Raw genomic sequence first — 15,319 nt, forward strand, 5'->3', positions numbered from 1 at the left:
AGGCACCTTGAATTGTACCAGGAAAACTACTGGGAGACTGTGCAGACTGTGGAGCACAGGAATTTCTGACCCATCCTCATCAGAAGGTGGGCTGCTGTGTCCCGAACCAGCTATAGCTTTGTACAGTCATCAAGGGCAGTCCCTAGACTTGAAGCTGTGAAGCCATGAATGATGATGGCCAGATCTGAATCTGAAATGGGGTTGCAGCCTTCTCACCAGATGGAGTTGATGAAAGGTACTCCTAGTCACTGCTGCTGCCTAAAGAGCCAGATGCAGCAGAGGATTCAGGAGTACCCCAAGTCTGTGAACCTGCATGATAAGGTTGAACTCCACTAGTGATAGGTATCCCAATTCCCTCCCCCATGCCAATTCAAGCTGTCTGCTCTCCTCCATCATCTCTGTCTTGTCTGGATTCAACTTCAGTGGGTTCACAGCCAGCCACTAGGAAAGAACTCTGATTGCAGGGCCTGGCCCAGATGAGAAAGAAAGACAGAGCTGGGGTTCATCAGCAAACTGATGGCACCTCATTCCAGATTGCTTCATGATCTCACCTCGTGCACACACTGAATAGGAGAGGTGTCAAGGTTGAGATTATAGGACAGGTCTCAAGGGGACAACGAGCACTTGCCTATTAGAGAAACACGAATACTGCAGAAATGTTCTGCAGATATTCAGTCATAATTTTAAATGGATCTGTTTCAGCCATAGTCTTCTATGTTTAGTTTTCATTGAAATGCAGGAGGCTTAGTTTTACTGGCACCACCGTTCACAGAAAATGAATGTCATGGTATTTTGTAAGAGGTATTGGTGGAAAACAAATTTTAATTTTGCACATGCAAATATGGATATTTCTACTGCAAGAGCCGGGAATCTCATCTAACCAGGAGTGAGAAACAATACCAAGTGACTTACCTGATCACTTCCAGCTAGCTAACACAGAATGAACAAGTATCTCATACTCTCGGAGAACAACTGCAATCAATCCACAGTGTTTGAAATCTTAAAAAAAAAATAAAAAAAAAATCTAAACTGGTATTGAACTGCTATATCTGAAGTAGCTGGAAACTGTTTGTGTTTTCTACAAACAGGAAAAGAAGCTAAATTTGTCTGACAAATGATTCACTGTGAATTATTCACTCAGCTTCACACTCCCACCTATTTTAATAAACACTGATACAGTGAATCTCTCTACCAAACATAATGAAGGTAAATTTTCTACCTTTAGCTCAGAATTTGTGAGACAATTGCTTGGTTCCTTAGTTCACAAAATGTCAGTCATTCACTTCAACTCTGTGTATCGTTTAAGAGAATTAAGACCTATACTGAATACAATTCCAGTCATGTAATCCTGTTAGTGCAGAGTGCTTCTCAATAGCACTTGATGGTACAGAGCTGGATTGGTTCAGTGCATTAAAACAAACAAAATGATTCTCTTTTTATATACATATTGGTACTTGTTGACATCGTATTAAATTGTTTTAATAGCCTCTACTTATGAAGGTGTATATCGTTGTAGTTAAAAACCAATACATTGTAAAATACACTTTATATACAAAATACTACTCTCTTAGGAAGATTATAATTACAAAGTTTAGACTCATAAAAATATAGTAAGGCAAACTGCTTCCCCTGGTCTTTGGATAGCCATCAGAAGCTAGACACATGCTTGTGACTGAACTGACAGTGACTAGACAAGCTGCAGCATGGGAGTTTAGTGAAATATAATATGCTGTCAATTACTGTCCACTTTAATGGTATTCCACTTAGCTACTTGTGTCCATAAATCCAACCTTGATGAAACCTAAACCAAGAAGTTTTAATGTAATCCTCACAAATAATTTTATTTAAGCAGTCTTAAGATGATGATGAATACTTTATTTGACTAATACCATATTTATGTGAAGGGGCCATGTTTGCTTGACAAAGCAGTAAATAAATCCACAATGATGAATACTGACAATCTTTGGCTACTAGCCCCTACCCCAACTTTCAGCTCTAAGCTTCTGTTGCAATTCATACATGCAGAAAATATTCTTATTATGTGCATCTTTCTGAAACTCATGACAGCCACTGAAATCCAGAATGAAATAAGGCTTTGGGGTCTCATCTTGCTAGCCTTTGCAGCCTTTTTCTTGTCAAGATTACCTTTTCTTGTGATGTTTTAAATCTGTGCAGCTATAGAGATCTAACATATGATATGGTGCTTTGCATTTGCTGCTTATTGGAAAGCATAAAAAAATGGAAATTTTATTTAGGCTAAGTGCAGACATTGGGCAAGGTTAGGGAGAGGTTAGATTGTGTTTAAAATGGCCACCCAATCTACGGTAAGTCAGGATGGGGGGGACCTACTGCAGCGGGGGGGAGGGGGCTGGGGGGTAAGCAGGCTGGGGGGGGGATCAGGGGTTTGCAGGAGAGATGGAAGGGCAGATGGGATCTTCAGGAGTGATTGGGGGAGTTGGGGGGTGGGCGGCATGTGTTGGAGAGATTGGGGAGTGGGGGAATCAGGCAGTGCTCATGGGAGTAATTGCGGGGGGGAGTGGGACAGGTGACATCCTCAGAAGGATTGTGGGGTAAGTGGGATCTGCAGGAAGGATCAGGGGCAGGCGGGATTGGCAGGAGCAATAGGGAGCAGGCGACATCTGTAGGGGGATTGGTGGAGTCTGGGAGAGTTTGGCAGGATCAGGGGGGCTTGCAGGGTCTCTAGAGGGTATGTGGGGAACTGGGGCTATTTTTAGCCCCCCGATCCTCACCCTCCAGGGAACATAGATCCCCATCCCGCCCGCCTCTCCACCCCCATACCTTACTTGTTTGGCTCCCAGCAGCAGTGAACGCTGATAAATCTGGCACCTGGAGCGGGCTTGGGTGGGGCAGGGGGGGACGGACATCAAGGAGCCAGGGGCATTGGTACAAAAAATGTAGCTTTGGGACTGGGGCCAGCAGCTGGGATTTCCCATCCCTGGGGCTGTGCAGGTAACTGTATTGAATTTTCATGTGCTGGTCTAACTTAGATTGATTAAGTTTGAGTATATATTGATCCAGGTCTGTCTTATACCACGTTCCACCATTTTTAGATCAGTCTGTGTGTGGAGAACTTCTGCACTCTTACGGGTTTATATTGATTTCTGATCACTGATACCATGTCTAAGTGTAAGGTCTGCATATGGGCAAACTAAGTTAGATCAGGTGGCCATTTTTAATCTGCTTTAGCCTCCCCTTAGCCCACCTGAACGTCTCCACTTAGCCTTAATGAGTACAGATAGAAGTGACAATTTTTACCCAATCTGGCCACAGGAAGCAGTTTATAGCTGTGACCAAACACAAGTGCACAGCTTCAGATAGCTTAAAAAATGGCCAGTTGGGTGAAAATCTGTCTCCTCATTGCATGAGGTACCTGATGAAGATGTTTAAAAATGTAGCATCTTTTGTAACTTGTGTCTGCGAAGCTGCCAGCCTATCACTGCTTTCAGAATGGGAGGGGGGAAAGGGAAAGGAAGGAGTTCAGTCTGGATTTTTTTCAGTCCCCCTGGAGGGTGCAGTAGGTGTATTGGAGACTCGGGGGGGGGGGGGGGCTCCAATTCTTCCACCCCAACCTTCAGCACCAGCTGGGAGCCCCAAGAACGAGCTCCTTCTGCTGCCTCCCCCCCATTCTGAAAACAGCGAGCACTGGCAGAGAGCCCTGGCCATTGCTATGCGAACCTGGCTGCAGGCTCCCAGCCCACAGCTAGATTCCCCTCCCTCCAGGAACCAACAGTGAACTTCTGTTTGGTTTGGGGTAACATTGTAACTCAGAACACTTTGCAGAAAATGTTCTGAGTTACAGCTGGGAATTGCACTTGTGTCTGCACACCTTGGGCATTTGTACACATGCTTGCGCTGTAGCGCTGGGTACTTTTAAAAGTGCTGGGTTCTGCAGTGCATGCATTTGTATAAACGGCGAAATGTGTGTCAGTCCTGACAAAATGGTGGCGGCACGCTTTTGAATTAAAACACATTGAAGGTGTACTTCTAGAAACAGTACTAGATTCACTCCTCCACATGCTCAGGAGGCCTACATAAATAACTGATCCCAAAGCTAGCCTCAATCATAGACATGCTTGCTTGCTGGCCTGCATACATTCACACTGATCTTGCTACAGGACTGAATGCTATCTCTCTTGAGAGTTGAACCTTTGGTACATGTGCATGTCATTTGGTTCCCTTTAGAGGTAGATATGGTGGTTAGCAGCCTCAAAGAGTTCATGTCATTATACTCTTGGAGTTGAGTTGAATGTATTCAATATTAGTGCCATACAAACTACACACTATTTAGGGATGATTGGAAAAAAGGAGGAGTAATGAGACACACTCCAGGGGCTGGACATGTTTAAATCAGTAGGTCCAGATGCTCTTCACCTGAGGGTGCTGAGGGAATTGGCGAGGGTCATAGCGGGGCCCCTGGCATGGCTCTATGAGTGCTTGTGGGGCACTGGCCAGGTACCAGAGGATTGGAAAAGGGTCAATGTGATCCCCATTTACAAGAAGGGGAGAAAAGAGGACCCTGGCAATTATAGGCCAGTCAGTCTTACCTCGGTCCTTCAGAAGACCTTTGAGAAAATTATCAAGAGCACATCTTCAAGGGCCCAGCAGGGGAGGTAATGCTCAGGGGCAACCAACGTGGGTTCATTGAGACTAGGTCCTGCCTGACTAACCTGGTTTCTTTTTATGATCAGGTCACAAAGTCCCTGGATGAGGGTGTTGGGGTAGATGTCGTCTTCCTGGACTTTAAGAAGGCCTTTGACATGGTTTCCTACCACATTCTCTTGAAAAAACTTGGTGACTGTGGCATTGATGCCTACACAGTCAGATGGGTGGCAAATTGGCTAGATGGTCGCACCCAGAGAGTGGTGGTGGACGGGTCGTTTTCGACCTGGAGGGATGTGGGCAGTGGAGTCCCCCAGGGCTCAGTCCTGGGGCCTGTGCTGTTCAACATCTTTATCAGCGATCTGGATGTGGGTGTGGAAAGCACTGTCCAAATTTGCTGATGACACCAAGATGTGGGGTGAGGTGGGCACCCTGGAGGGGACAGACAGAATCCAGCTAGACCTACACAGGTTACAGAGATGGGCGGATGAGAATAGGATGGAATTCAATGCAGACAAATGCAAGGTGCTGCATCTAGGGAGAAGGAACCAGCAACACACCTATGGGCTGGGGAACACCATTCTTCTCAACACAGTGGCAGAAAGGGATCTTGGAGTCACTGTTGATTCCAGGATGAACATGAGCCACCAATGTGAGGAAGCGGTCAGGAAGGCTAACCGCACCTTGTCGTGCATCTACAGATGCATCACAAGCAGGTCCAGGGAGGTGATCCTTCCCCTCTATGTGGCATTGGTCAGGCCACAGCTGGAGTCCTGCATCCAGTTCTGGGTGCTGCACTTCAAGAGGGATGTGGCTAGCATTGAGAGGGTCCAGAGAAGGGCCACTCGCATGGTCAAGGGACAGCAGGGCAGGTCCTACGAAGACAGGCTAAAGAGCCTGAACCTATTCAGCCTCCACAAGAGAAGGCTGAGAGGGGATCTGGTGGTTGTTTACAAACTCACCGGGGGAACCAGCGGGAACTGGGGGAAGCTCTGTTCCCCGGGTTACTAGGAATAACGGCCACAAATTGTTAGAGAGAAGGTTCAGGCTGGACATCAGGAAACAACATTACTTTACAGGTAGCGCTGCCAGGCTCTGGAATGGGCTCCCAGGTGAGGTGGGTGCTCTCTCCTACCTTGGGGGTCTTCAAGAGGAGGCTGGACAGATATTTGGCTAGGGTGATATGATCCCGGCAGCCGTTCCTGCCTGGGGCCTGATGATCTGTTTAGGTCCCTTCCGACCCTAAGCACTATGAAACTATGATACTATGATACAATCTTCATTGTTATTCTAAAGAAGAAGTCCTCAACCATTTTAGACTCAAGGCACCCCTTGTTAGACTCAAGATATCCCTTGGAAAATGCCAGGGCTCAGCTTTCACTTGTTTTTTTATGGAAAAAGAACAGAGCAATTCTTCTGCTGCAAAGAACTCAGAAAGGTCACAACAGGTCAAATATTATTGATACCATGGGTTCCAATTTGAAACCTCTGAATTTATTTTGTGAACCATGTGTTGGTGTTTGCATGCTTAACAGTGCTAAAATTGTATGGCGCCTCAGAGCACCCTTGAAAGGATCTCACAGCACTGCAGGATGCTTCTGCCTCCTGGTTGAAAATCACTATTCTAGAGGAGAAATTTTAGGGGCATTTCATTTTAATGCTGTGTAAATTTTAATAGGAGAAACAGGATCATCTCCATGGGTTATGAGTTTGAAAAAAGAAATATGAAGGGCTCTGCAAGCAAAATTCAATTCTTATCCATCAGGCTATTCATTGGTAACCTTTTACTCCACTGGAGTAGTCTGAAATTACCATATGAGAATTAAAGCTGTAGAATTCAAAAGTGCCCTTTTGTGTTCATACCTGTAAACTAGACTAAGTGCAGTATCTGATAGGCCATGCACATTTCTTACCAGGAGGCTAGTTTGTTTACTTTGCACAGCTCACCTTAGTATTTATTTCCTTGTAAAACCTGAAATAGTAGGAATTGTATTTGGAAATGTAAGTTTTCAGTTCAGTCCCCTCATACTAGTATTTTTTTTGTCAGAAATGAAAGCTGAGAACAACAAATCTTAAATCAGCAAAGAAGAGTTGGAAAGGAACAGTAAAGCAATTACATGAGCAGTTTGTAACAGCCAGGACACTGAAATTTGGAGCTTTGACTTGGCTTGCAAATTAGCCACAAATGCTGCATGATATATTGGTTGCAATCTCCCATATGATGGGTCTTCAGGTGTTAAAAAAGTTTCCCAAACTTTCTGGATGTTTTTTCATATACTTGCAAAGGACGATGGACCTGGACTATGAACCTTTACATTTGTAAGCACATAACATTACAGCTGCATTATAAACATTGGCACAAAAAGAAAAAAAATAAAATTAAATATCCTTTTGTCTACTTTTAATTTAATTCTTAGAAGTCACTATCCAAATGATGTATAGCAGAAGTAAAATGATTCTCCACTTGAAGAAGGAAGCAAGCTAGACTGCAGTCATACATTGTGTCTCTGTCTTATGGAGAGGAATATAAAAGATGGTTTTCATTCCAGGAAAACATATATTATTAAAATATGCATACTTCTTACCTATATGAGATAAATCACATACATTCGACTAGTGGGAATGCTATATTTGTGTTGCAATCTTCTATTAATCTTAAAATTTTATATGGATCTAGTAGGAATATTATTAATATGTTTCATAATATTTAGCTTCTGAAGAATACTTGGAAGATTTTATCCTTCCTTATTTCTGCTTTCAAAAGGCTTATTCCCATCAAAGCTGAATAGGTGCTTTGAGTATTGTGTCCAGTTCTGGGCACTGCATTTTAAGAAGGGTGTAGGAAGACTGGAGAAGATCCAGAAGTAAGCAGCAATGAAGCAAGCAGAAAGGAACTGGAGTACAGCCATATGAAGAAAGGTTGGAAGAACTAGGTATGTTTAACGTGGAGAAAAGGAAATTAAGGGCATGTCGGAAGCTCCCGAACACTTGGAAGGTGGCCATAAAGAGGAAGGCAGGGCAAGTATTTTCTCCTTACCACAGAAAACAGGACATGAGGCGATGAGTTTAATTTACAGCATAGCACATTTAGAGTAAGTCCTATAAAAATAAAACCTTCCTCTCTCAGAACCACGGGATAATGGACACAAGTTGCCTCAGAAAATTATAGTCTCCTTCACTGGAGATTTTCAAGAAGAAGCTGGCTAGACATCTGCATGGGAACTACAGCATCCAGCTTGAACTAGATGACTTCTAAGACCCCTTCTTATCCTAAGTTTCTTAGGTGTTCTGCCACTGACTTTGCTGGTCCAGGACATGGCTCAGGCAAAGTATTGGTTAGTTTCTGCCTATAGGTTAATGCATTTGTGCATATCTGATAACTGTGTGTGTAGCAAAACCCCCAGTTTTTTCTTTTTTTTTTTTGGTATTTATTTTAAAATGCATTCCCTCCCCTTCCCCAACCATTTCTGAGCTTTTCTCTCCCTCTCTATTCCCTATAGATAAGTATAAGTGAGCTCAGACTTAAGATAAGCTTTAAACATTTTTATTTTGGTAGCAAGTTTTTGGTTTTGGATATCCACCGTTTTATATTGTATTATTATTAGGTTTGTATTGATTCTTACTGTTGTATATTGTATTATCATCATTTTCATATTGATTTTTATTGTTTCATAGGGATATTGTATGGTTTAGGCCTGTGTTTGTAAGTGAACCAAAGTCATGTCAAGTTTCCATTTTATATGTCAAGCCTCCATCTTCTGTCCTCTGCCTGGGCATCCCATGTTGCAACTGTATGAGTCACGTACCCCTCCCATGTAAATTGATTCCTGCATGAATGAGAATGATTGGGAATGAGTGAAATACAATAGTAGGAGGCCTCTACTGAATGGCCTGTAACGACTGGGCCATCACCTTGCATTGATTCATCCAGGAACCATGGTCCTCGCCCAGGAACTGAGACAGGAGCAGCATTTGAAATCCAAAAGACCCTGCAAAACCAGCAACTCTCACCACTGCAGACACCTGAAACTGCACATCCCTGCATGGAGCTCACATGCTCAGTACGCCAGGGGATGACCCTTGCCTGGGCATGCCGCCTGTCACTAGGGTCACACAAGGTCTGCCCCTATAAAAAGGGGCAGTGAAGACAGACCCAGTGGGAACACCATTTCCATCTGGACCAGCACCATGCCACACCACCTATCCACCCAGAGGCCCTGCCGGCGACCCCCCTCTGGACATTTCCTGGACAAGGACCCTTTTGCAGCCTGGATAGGTAGATATTACCTGCACACCTTCTCCTACAATTTGGACTCTCTCTCTCTCTCATTCTCTCTCTCTCCTCCTAGACTTCAGTGGACTTCAGCCCCTGCATCAAGCCTCTTTAACCCCTGCTGCCATTTTGTGTGTGTGTGTGTGTGTGTGTGTGTGTGTGTGGGTGCAAGGGAATCAATTTGACATTGTGTCACCATCTCCCCTGTTCAATAAAACCACTGTCATTTGCAACCTGGAGTTGGGTCATGTTTTACTGAATCCCAGTCCCTTCCTTATCTTAAATTCCAGCCTCATTCTCTCTCTCTCTCAGCTGTAGCCCCCACCCCTCTCCACTAGTTTCACGATCTCCTCCCAATTCTATCTCCCCTTTTCTGTCACCTCTTAGCCTCCCTTACTTCTACTACCTTTTCCCTGTTACTTTCTGCTGCCTTTCTCTGCTTTTCTGCTGCCCTGCCCCTTTTCTTGTGATGTTCTACTGTCCGTCTCTTTGTTTTTAGGCTTCCCCCGCACCTTCTGTAAACCTCCCCCTTCCCCCCCCCCAGCTTTCCAGCTCCTCTTAGCTGTCCTGCAATTTTCTCCAGCAGCTGGAGCCTTTCTCCAGCTTCCAGCACCTACAGCTGCTCCCTGCAACTTCTCTAACTGCCCTGGAGCCATCCTCTGGCTCCCCACACCCAGAGCCCCTCTTTAGCACCCACACTTTCCCTTAGTCCCATTTTCCCTGTCCCCATCTACCTTTTCAGCTCCCCCATAGCTCTGGCTCCAATCCCAGACTCTGTGCTGGCATGCTTCCCTGTTCTGCAGGCTTTGGGCATTGTCTTTTAATCAATTAAAATCAATTAACCTAAAGTTACCCCCCCCAGCCTCAGTTCTTCAGCCCAGGCCCCTCTAGTCTACTGGTTCTAATCCCGGTCCCAGTGACTTTAATTTCCAGTAACTTTAACTCCCTACACTTCTACTTTCTTACCTTAACCTTTCTCCAGGTATCCCAAGTACACCAAGCACATGCATACATACATATCACAACACCCAACTTAGGAACTCACCTGTGTGTATGTGTAGGTGGGTGGTATGTATGTAAATTAGTGTATACACATATACATACATATATAGATATCATTGTATATGTGTGTGGTATATGAATTAGTAATCCACGTATGTGTACTGGATGTGCAGGTGTTGGTAACTGATTCTGTCTAAATTTGGTGTGTGTAGCGTGTATGGGCTTAAACTGGTGATAGGTGTGCATGAACCTAAACTAGTTATTTTGAACGTGTGTGTATCTGAGTTGCTAGCGTGAGTGTGTGTGTGGCATATATATATGGCATTGTGTGCATGATAAATGAATTAGTGATCTGTGTCTAACTTCTGGGGTGTATAGTGTATGTGCTTGAATTGGTGATAGGTATGCATGTGCCTAGGCTGGTTTGGATGTGTATGTGCCTGAGCTGGTAGTGTGCGTGTGTATGCACCTAACTGATTTGTGTGTTTGAATATGTGCAATTGTGTCACACCCTCCTGTCTAACAGTGCAATATTGAGATCCTGAGAGTTGGCCTGACCCCACAAAGGCAACATGTGGATGTGCACTACTGCTCTCTATGGTGCACATGGTGTGAAATCTGTTAGAGTGCATACATCTCTAGTAGAGCTGGGCAGAACATTTCTGTCAAAATCCTCTTCAGTGGACAGTGAAAGTATATCAAACATTTTAAAGTTCTGTTCCACTAAATTGTGTTGAAAAAAAATCCAACAAAAAATTCATAAGAGTGAGCCATGTTTTATTAAATGTGATTTTTCTGTTTTGCAGCATCCTTCAGTTTTATTTAAAAGATTAAAAAGCGCTCAAATCTTAAACAAAACATTTCAAACTGGGGTGAACACTGTGCAGTGAAGTATATGTTGCTAGGACATTAATTACAAGAGGTCACCATTACTAGGAGGTTGAACTTGTTAGGCTTCCAACCTGTTTGCTAGGAGCCTCACTTTTACTAAGGCAGACAAGGTTCCTTGGGTGAATTTGATATCTTTTATTAGACCAACCCAAATGGTTGGAGAATAGTTATTAAGCAAGCTTTCGGGTTCAAAAACCCTTCGTCAGGCTAAGGACGCTGCAGCAGTTGCTGCTCTTCACGCAGCAACTGCTGCAGCGTCCTTAGCCTGACGAAGGGTTTTTGAACCCGAAAGCTTGCTTAGTAACTATTCTCCAACCATTTGGGTTGGTCTAATAAAAGATATCAAATTCACCCAAGGAACCTTGTCTGCCTATATCCTTAGACCAACACGGCTACAACCTAAACCCCTGCAACATGGAAGATATCACTTTTACTAACACATTTATTGTTACTGCTGTTGAAGTAACTAAGAGGGATACTAATTAGTGGATGGGGAACCAATGTGTTAAATTCTATACATACACAATAAGGAAAACAGTCCCTCCCCAGAGTTTATTAGCTAAACTAAGATGTGGGAAAAAGGGATGAAAGGCTGGACCTAGCTGGTAGTCCCAATCTGGTGCCTAAGGTGGTCATGGTGGGACCTCATCCAGCCAGGCAGAGTGGGGGAGGGAGGGCAGCCTAGTCCCAACCTTAGGGAGAAAAGGGGATTGAAGCAGCTTCAACATGACCCTGTGGAGGGGGGGGACAGGGAGCCACACCTTGGCTCCATGGGAGGGGAGGAGGCATGGCCTGGCCCCGATTCAGCATCAGGATGGTGGGGGGCACATAGTACAGTCTCCAAGTTGCTTGCCATTTGGGCTTGCCATTTGGGTTTTGGCAGCGGGGGAGGATGGCTGTATTAACTGTTACTCCTCCCTTGCCACCAAATTTCCCAAATCATGGGGAGGCTTGCGGGCCAGATACCATGGCTCTGCAGGCCACATTTGGCCTGTAGGTTGGAGGTTGAGCACCTGTGAGCTAGAGGAATTGCAGCTGCCCCCAGCAGGAAAGAAACTGGTAGAGGAGTTGAGGATTCACGGGATGTGTCTACACATTCGTTGATGCATAGTAGTTACTGCACATTTAATTTAGTACTTGCTTAATGAAGTACTAACTAAATGCGCAGTAACTTGCGCTACAATGCAGTAGCATAGGTACACGGTTTTTTACGATGCTTACTGCGCAGCAGCTTAATACTACTGTGAAGTAGCATATTAGCACAGTTTTTGCCTGGCATGCTACTGTGCAGAGTTATTAGGCTACTGTGCAACATGCTTCTCATGTAGACATGCCCATGAGCAAGCAAGTGGGAAAATGCTTAGGTCGGGGGCTGACTTGGAAGCATTCAGGGAACTATCTTGGACTTGAAAGGGTCTTTGGCTTTAGGCTGACCAGGTCCCCGGCAGCCAGGGATGGCAGGATCTGATAGGGAGTCTGACTTCTAGAAACACTCGTAGGAGTTTAGGTTGTAGCCAGATGAGAAAGAAAGAAACTTATCTTGGCTTTTTTGTTCTGTCTTCAATTTATGGTCAGTTTTCCTGACATTTTTTTTTCTTGTAGATAACAAATCCTTTTTTTGTTTTGCCTCCTTACTGATTGTCTGTGGTAAAGTGTGGTCTCTGGGAGAGTGATATTCTAGGCTATCCTATTCTATGAAAAGGGAGACCTAAAATTTCTTTCACAACCCAAAGGGAAGCCACCTGGCACTGGCAGAGATTCCCCTGGTACAGGTGTGCGGTCCAGTAAAGGGCAGCGAAGTGGAGGCTTGTGGAGATAAGGAGTTCTCCCAGGGTAAACCATAATCTGTTCCTCAGGACAGGCAGCAGGACACAGGGGCTCCCATGTGCCCCATGGATGGGTTTGTGACACTATGCCAACATGTCACCATTGATCTATCAATTCAGCTTTTTTATTAGAGTAAAAAACAGTTTTCAAAGTAAAAATATGATCTTATTGTTTGCCTTATAAAGGGCCTACTCCAAAGTTTACTGAGGTCAATGACAACTGTTTCACTGGCTTCAATGAACATTAGATCAAGCCCTTTGGTATTTATATCCAGGACTGAATTACTGTTTTTGGTTTGCTTTTTTTAAACAGAGGAATAACAAATCTGTACTGGCCCCAACTTGGAAACTCCCCTACCTGCGAATTATACAGTATTAGCTGCCTGACAAAGTTATTTTAACGAACTACCTCTTACAACTTATGCAAAAAAGAAACAGTCCAAAAAGAAACAAAACTGCTGAGGGGTTTTCTTACTGCATTGCATTCTGGAGTGGTTTTTTTGTAAGTTTACAGAAGCTTTTAAAAACATATTTGGGTCACACTTTTTGGGTCATGCTATGGGCACACAACTCCCACTGGAGTCAACAGAAATTGTTTCCAAAGCTTCATATGAACAAATTACATTCAAATGAGGACATATAAATAATAAAAAACCCGCTGTAGATGCCATTCTCAAATTATTTGAATGATTACATGATTCCATTTCACAATGGCATTGCTTATGTGCTTTCAATTAAATCCAAACAAGAATTTGTGGTTTCCATATTCTTTAACCATGTCACTGTAAGTTGAAGAAAGATGGTTTATTTCTGTGGTTAGAAATAATATTGAATTTCCTATTTTTGTTATAGAGGATTAGTACATATTTATGACCTATTAATTCTGGCTTACGCATTACACGTGATAACAACAAACACATACTACTGGCTGTTTTCCTCTTGCAGTCACTAAGATTTGCTCTGAAGTGATGATGTGTTATGCTCATTTATTCAAAAGAAAAGAAACACAAAAACCCGAAAAGCTGAAAATTGCAAGTTCTCAGCCTGCAGCTCTTATGATAACTCATATCCCCTCCCTCCTACAAAGGCATCAGTACAGCATCTGACCCTTTTAGTGGACAGCTTTATGTATGGTAAAACAAAATCCATCCTTGCTATATGCATTGCTGATAAGAAACACTCCAATACTTTCATGGATAGAAACAAAACAAACAAATAGCATTTATCCTGAATATTTAAAGATGGGGTCAGAGGAAGCCTAATGGATTGGCTCTATATGCCATGCTGTTGATCCTGTTATTTTCAATAGACCTGAATAGCTTTTCAGGGAAGGACTATAGGGGCATACACCACCAACAGACTCCAAACACAAAAGTGACAAAACACTTCCCAATTCAGCTGAGGCTGACAGAATGGGATGTTTCTGTGAGATCTTCATCTAAAGCCAGATGTTTTCACAGGGTCATGTTATTGTGAAGCTTAGCAGCTTTCAGATGGCCACTGCAAATCCCTAGAGTGTTTTTAGACTACTACAGAATGACTTTAATTTGCATGTTAAAAGAGAGGCAGACTTGCTTTATAGGTTTCTTTTCTGTGTTTCCTCTTCCTTACTCCCATGTGTAGTATCTTCCCTGCAGATGGCATGATAGTATGTGCATGGGAATTTCTCCTTTGCTATAGCCCCTGTTTGTTCGTCATACAACGAATCATCCCTGGTGTCCAATATTTCTCTTGTTAAACTTAAAAAGGAAAAAAAGAGGATATGTTTTTCATTTAGTGAAGACATCTGGTTTGTTGTCAAGCCTTATGGAAATCTGACTTCAGGACCATGGCTGTGCATTTCCCTTTATTAAGGAGCAGAACTGTGTCTCAGGTTTATGGGCATGCATTGTATGCCTGTGTAAATTAGCTCTGTATGTTCAAGGGGATTTGTGCTGCAGCTGTGAGCTGCACCGGCTTCTCAATGCATTGTTCTTTGGCACTGAGGCTGTAGATAGAGCAAATAAACAGGTTAATGGTCAGAAAGACGTCAGGAGACAGACAATACCCATGTAGAGTGAACAGGTGATACCAGTTCAGACAAGGAAGGCAAATCAATCACAGCTGAGACCAATGCAGCTAGCAAACCAGATCCATCTGCTGGTAGGACATTTGGATTATTTTAACAGTTTTAAAACCATTTGTGAAATTCAGCTATAGACAAATTAAAAAAAACAGAACCTCCTCTGTACACCATGTGCCAGCCTAAATTAGCCACTAATGAAAGCAGATTGTATTTAAGGGATTTTAATATAAATTAAGTTAATGATGACATATTCCAAATAGTACACTCAGAATCAGTCTGTAATAACAAGCTAACAGATGTTGGCATTTTTATTATTAATTATACATTTCATTATCATATGATTATTGTCAAACATCATTTGACAGCAAAAAGTGTATAAATGCTTCACACACTTTTTTATGTTGTAAAGATGATACCGTGCCTGATTTTTTAATGAGTAGACTTCAATATGCTAATGCAATATATTTTTAATTTTAGCAACCTCAAATGTAAAATACTTTTAAACATTGCAATATGCAAACTATTTAATCTAAGTATATGGAGAGGGAATATATATTTTAAAATAAACAGTTGACACAATGGAAATGTGGTGGCATAGTTTTTATATTAAAATTGTTTTAATTAGTAACAGAAGGTAAATTA

At 43.0% G+C, this 15,319-nt stretch overlaps 1 protein-coding gene and 1 long non-coding RNA gene across 12 annotated transcripts in view; one reads left to right on the plus strand and one right to left on the minus strand.

The window, feature by feature from the left end:
• SEMA6D (semaphorin 6D) overlaps positions 1-15,319 on the minus strand; it is a 352,602-nt gene that overhangs the window by 84,107 nt on the left and 253,176 nt on the right. The window contains exon 1 of one of the 11 annotated variants that reach the window (XM_059714659.1): positions 913-933. The exons of the other annotated variants lie outside the window; for them this stretch is intronic. The gene's annotated coding sequence lies outside the window, so the exon portion shown is untranslated. Of the gene's footprint in view, positions 1-912; positions 934-15,319 lie in introns of those variants that run through there. 11 annotated transcript variants of the gene reach the window in all.
• The window catches only part of LOC109280669 (uncharacterized), a 76,779-nt gene that overhangs the window by 16,449 nt on the left and 45,011 nt on the right, over positions 1-15,319 (plus strand). The window lies entirely within an intron of this gene.

The sequence above is a fragment of the Alligator mississippiensis genome, chromosome 11 (assembly GCF_030867095.1).
Source record: "Alligator mississippiensis isolate rAllMis1 chromosome 11, rAllMis1, whole genome shotgun sequence".
NCBI lineage: Eukaryota > Metazoa > Chordata > Crocodylia > Alligatoridae > Alligator > Alligator mississippiensis.